Source organism: Meleagris gallopavo, chromosome 1, assembly GCF_000146605.3.
Source record: "Meleagris gallopavo isolate NT-WF06-2002-E0010 breed Aviagen turkey brand Nicholas breeding stock chromosome 1, Turkey_5.1, whole genome shotgun sequence".
NCBI lineage: Eukaryota > Metazoa > Chordata > Aves > Galliformes > Phasianidae > Meleagris > Meleagris gallopavo.
In genome coordinates this window covers 29674430-29680429 of record NC_015011.2, presented here as the reverse complement: position 1 = coordinate 29680429, position 6000 = coordinate 29674430, and the positions used below count along the sequence as shown (strand labels likewise).

General features: G+C 36.7%; 1 protein-coding gene across 3 annotated transcripts in view; it reads right to left on the bottom strand.

Annotated features, from left to right (window-relative positions):
* Window positions 1-6000, bottom strand: part of TMEM117 (transmembrane protein 117) — a 192065-nt gene that overhangs the window by 137224 nt on the left and 48841 nt on the right. The gene's annotated exons all lie outside the window — the stretch shown is intronic.

The window sequence follows — 6000 nt, the reverse complement described above, 5'->3', positions numbered from 1 at the left end:
CTGACCCAGTCCTTGCCTCAGGTGATCACTCAGTGGTTCAGGCTGTGACTCAACAGTTCCCATACACCCCTCCGTCTTGAGTCAGTGAGCAGTAATTTCAAACCGATCTACTCTGCTTTGCCTTGCGATCTGCAGCTCTGCAGTCCAGAAAAACAAAAAAACAAAACAAAAAAAACACAATAAAACTAAAACCATAAACAACAACGAGGTTTAAAAAAAAGCAGCTACAAATGCATATTTTTGCTGCAAATGAATTACTAATACTGCTAATCTGTGGCACGGAGACTTGAACTATGCTTGTCTGTCTCCCACAGATGTTTTCACTGTCCTGCTCTATATGCTCATTGTTTCTGAGGTACTTTCATTTCTATCTAATTAATTAATTACTTCCAATTAATTGACAGAAGCTTCATAGTGTATTACCGAAGGATTACAAATTAAATTTTAATTGTGGTTCATTGTGCAGGAGAAATCAAGTATAAACATAATCACACACCATTATAAAATAAGTATGCTACACATTTTCCAGAACAGATGCATAGTGTCCAAATTATCGTCAATTCTGATATACTGTAAACAAGCTAAAACTCATTTATTAAACTCAACGTATCACACCTCCCACACACAAATGCATGAGACAAATGTTTAAAGATTCAAATTTTCACAGACGGTAGCAAGAAGAAAACACTGTTATAAGACAAGAATTTTACGCTTGTGGTCTTCAGCAGTCACTGGTGTTGCACTGAAAGAAACACAAAATTCCCACTATAATTCTCCTTTGCCACAGTAGCAGCAAAATCACTTAATTGTCACTGTGAGTGTGGTCTGACATCATGTAGAACTTGATCCTTGCACTTCCAGGTGCCCAACACAACTACGTGTTTAAAGACAATTTAGCAACTCTTTGGGGCAGAAAACAGTCTTTGCAGTAAGAATATGTGAGCTTGTGAAAACAGACTGGGTGAAAAGAAGTTAGAGAATGGGAGCATGCTGCTCCGAATCTGAAAATCTGAAAAAGGTGTCTTCATCATTGCAGCGTCCAGGAGAGGATGGTTCTGCTAGCTTTAAACGTTCTGTGAAACTTCGTCTGCTCTGGAAGAAAACAGTATTTTTGGAGGTAGTGGGAGGAAGAAGGATAAAGCAGAGACAGTTATTTCCAAAGAGATCATTTTTTTTTATTTAAAAGGTTGACTTCAAACCATCTGATTGTCAGCCTCATCAGTGAATTCAAAATTTATTACGTAAACTAGGCTAGATCCTTACTTGATAAAAACCTACGCAGCTCCACTTTCCCAGTAAGAGGAAGGGTGAGTTTTTGAGGTCATCAGAGTTAGCATCTCTCACAAACAACCTGAAAGGACATGGACTATTTGGTGGCATTTAAAAAATACTTAGTACATAATATCTGAGTAAACTTTTTAACAAAAGAAAGGAGATCCATACTTTGAAATGGCTGACAAACTCTTCACTTCACCCATTACCATTAACTGCGGAAAAATAAGACTTTTCATTGTAGACAGACTTCAGATAGTAACCCTCAAAATTCTGATTTTAAATCCCACTAGCTAGAGGCCATCTTTCAAACATATAGAGCATGTGAAGAAGCAACGAATAGAGTTCTTCCAAACTACCATCTTGTCAGAATGCTAAAACAAATTCTTCAAAATTGAGGTCTTAAAGAACAGTCAGCGCGTTCATCCAGATTATAAAATGCAATCCTGTAATTGTTCGTCCTACGGTCCTACAGATCAGTTGTCACTCAACTCGTCAGTTGTCACTGAAAATGTTAGAAGTTGACTGGTAATAAAACTACAGATGATCCAGTGATATCTAGCAAATCATAGGCACAATGTGTCTTCAGTCATCATTCTAACGTCAGTAAATTAGTACTAACCTGTAAAACAAGGGATATCATGTGAGAAAGCGTAACTAAGCATCATTATAGCAACAAAACACGAGGTCTCTGTTCATAATTAACAGATAACAACATCCCTGAGAATATACACAGAGAACTGCCTCTCCAGAATGTGAGGACAGTATTCCTCGTAGGTTTGGAGGCATTTTTGGACAGCACGTGTACTTTCAGAATGCTATTTTGGGCCCAGATGCTCTGATGGAAAACACTAGAAAGAAGGAAAGATACAGGAATTACTGAGTAATCAGAGGACTGTAAATCCTGCCTTGCAATGATAGTCCTAAGAATGTGTCCATCTGATCAAAGTGAAGATTAAGAGAGAACTTGATTACACCACACAAGTACCTACATGGGAGATTATTGATAGTAGAGAGCTCTTTAATCTAGCCAAAATGTGAGTAACAGCACTAAATGGTGAAAAGATTAAATTAAACAACACAAAGCAGAAACAATGTACACGTGTTTAACTATTAAAACAGGAGAGGATGGTTCTGCTAGCTTTAAACATTCTGTGAAACTTCGTGTGCTCTGGAAGAGCAAACAGTATTTTTGGAGGTAGTGGGAGGAAGAATTAACCTTTGAAATGCCCTGGCTTTTAAAGTTTAGGAGTCATACCTGATGTGAACCAGTAGAATTTATGCCAGTAAAAAGAGAGATGCCTCTCACATGCCTTGGTTGTAGAACTTGTGTATTTTTAGGAAAAGTATGATGCAAAAAGCTTCCTGGCTTTCTGGAACAACCAAAAATGGCACTACGTTCATTTCATATGCATTGCTGTGAAATTTTTCTTAACTGTCTTTTATATTACACGCATGTAGCTAGAGTCTCCTGTTGTCCTGTGTTCTATTCCTGCACCCTCGAGATTCAGCAGCACGTTTCTGAATACACAGGTACGCACTGCTAATGATACTGGAACACTGCCTCTCAGGAGCATCAGGTTTTCTATGTGTGCCACACAATAAGCAGAACTATTTACATTTTGTCTATGAAAGAATGCCAGCTCACTAAGTAAAAGACTGGGCCGCTAAATGGAGCACATAATACTGTCAGTCATCTTCACAGAACATTTATATTGGCATGTATACAAGCATGTCAAAAATCAACATATATGTATATATCGCAATAAAATGACTGCTGGCAGTTCTTGAGGTTGTACTGCCGCTGTAACTTTAAAATGCATTCATTGTAAGTTTTCACATGGGACCTGCAGTCTACTACAAGATGCTGCTTTATGCACGCTGCAGACGCTCCACTGTCACTTAGCAGTCTGGTGACAAAAACAGAATTGTATTTTATATACAGTGACACGCAATGAAAATGTGTTATCTACATGATTTATAAAAAGGAAACCATAATATGTGTACTCTTGTGGTGATAAGCAGTATGCGAATTGCAAATCTAAGGACAGATACTGAACTAATTTGATGTTTTGAATGTTTAATAAGTTGCGTAACACATGTGCATGTGTGTGTGTGGGTGTCAGAGAGACTGAGAGAAGCTGATTTATCCCGTTGAGCTTTTAGATGTTTCTTCTCAGATATTTATAACAAGATATCACTCTTTGGAGTCACATTACTGGGGGCTTATTTAGCTAATATTTTAGGACTGTGGGGAAAACATTTGATGGAATATATTCAGTCCAGCGTCTGATAGGTGCTCTGTAAAGTGAATGAATGAACTGGTGACTGAATGAATGAAACGATTTTTCTTTGGTATAAATTTGTTAACAAACAGAAGAATTTGGGCAGAACTGACACACAAAGTGCACCCAATGAATTTACAATACTATCTCTGTTGCTTCACAAAAGGCTTTCAAAATATTTTTCCATTCTCATTTTCTCCCATCTGTGCTTCCTATGTTTTGTCCACTGTTCTGCAGTGCGTTTGAAAGGAAAGGACAAGACTATCATAAAAGTAAATAGTCAGATGGAAGTAAACTCAAACTTCCCAATAGAACTCAAGTACCTTTATGTAGCATTCAACAACCTTTCCCTGTCTATTCCTCAAAAAACACTTCAGTTCATTACCTATTTTTGCAACATTGTTAGATTTTACATTATAATCTTTCCTATGTGTTCAGTAGCATTGGGAAAAAGAGAAAACATTCATTCTCCAATGGATATTTAGTTAACAAGTTTGATACAGAGGCTGTGCACTTGCTGCAACTCTTTAATAATGTATAGTGAAGTAAATACTGCTGTTCCAAATCCCACCTTGGAAAGATTTGGAAACTATGAATTAGACATAAAACCAGAATCTCAGATGAATAAATAAACACAGGCCATTACGTTCAACCAATCTTCCCATTTGCAAGTCTACATTAGTCACTGAAGAAACCACTTTTTTTTCCCCCACTTTCTAGCTAGATTTCCTTTCAGCACCAAAGTATCTCCAAATTTCTAAAGTAATCACTTACGACTTTATAATCAGTTAATGTATCTGGAACGTAATTTGTCTTTTACAAGATAACTTAAGAAAGAAAATCATGAATTTTCTGTACCAAGAATGGTAGAACAGTTGCAAATGACATGTAATGCTCTACTGTACATACTTCATATGGCTTGATACATGTAAGATAGTGTTTTAAATGTATCTTTATATCTAGCACTTAAGAAATACACATCAGAGTAATATAATTGTGATTGTACTTTTCCAGATCAAACACTATCCCAGTACTCCACCTCCCACAGATGATCAAGGAAAGTTTTAGGATAAGAAATGATAGATGATATTCTGCATTACAGACTCCCAGATTTGAGTAACTCAAGGCTCAAGGACTTTCTCAATCAAATGTGATATCATTGTGTTTAAAATTCCATTTATTTTCATTCTACCATGTGATATTGTTTGATAACCCCTACATTTTACAATATGAGAAAGTGAAAAATTGTTCTTTAATTTGTGTGTGCCACCTGTAGACTCCAGTCCACTTTTATAGACTCTAGTCCACTTAATAGCTTCTTGTATGAAAGATGTTCCTTTGATCATCCTTGCTGCACTTTCAGTATTTTTGAGATCTATATATTATTTTTTGAAGAGGGAGCAGAATGATGCATATTATTCAAGATGAAAGATTGCTTCAAGTATGAACAGTGGCATGATTTCTGTTCCTTTTAAACTTATTTTTTTTTCTCTACTATTTTCCTAATAATTCCTTATATTCTCTCCTCTGCCCTCTGCTCTCTGTTGAACTGACATTTGTTATACAGCTACCTATATTAACTCTCAGCTCTGTTTGCTGTAGCTGAAGCAATAGCTTTTCATATGCCACACCGTCCTCTAGAAACTTGGTGCTGTGAAATCCTTCTGCAACTCTATGCAGTGAGGTTTCATTTCTACCTCATTGAACAAAGTAGTGTCATCAAAAACTTTACTATTACCCTCTTTCCCAGCACAGTCTGCAAACACTGAGCAGTAAGATACCAGCACAGATTCCCTTGACACATTACTAAGAAAATTCCTCATTCTTAACACTGATTATTTATTTCTGTCCTTTGTATCCTGTCTTTTCACAGGCTGTTCATTTCAATACCTCTTCATTCTAATCCTGACTGAAATTCTTGAAAGTCTTAGATCAGAAACTTGTTGGAAGACTGCAAGTAAGTTAATATCAATTGGATTTATTAGTTCGCATATTCAGTGATGCCGTAAGGCACTTAACTGTAAGAGATTTTTGCAAGGCATAACCTTCCCCTGCAGAAGGATCTTTCAGACTCTTCTTAGTAGTGCATATTTGTTTACAGTTCATTGATCCCATCAGCTTGCCCAGCAGGGATGTCAGACTTCTGCAGCTGTGGTTTTCCAGCTGTCTCTGTGTGTATTTTAAAGTATTAACTGCAAAAGTGACCAAAAGTTTAATTTAGTTTTCAAACTGTGCACCACAAAACTTTGAACTATAGCAACATCCTTCTCCAAAGTATGCTTGCTATAATGGGTAAAAATCCAGGAATTACATGCCTCAATTCACCAGAATCCTTTCAAATGTTTTGAAAAGTGTTACTCTGCATTTTAATACAATTTACTGCTCTTCCAAAGCATATTCCACTTGTGAATCTGCCAGTGTCAGATGTCAGAGATAAAATTTT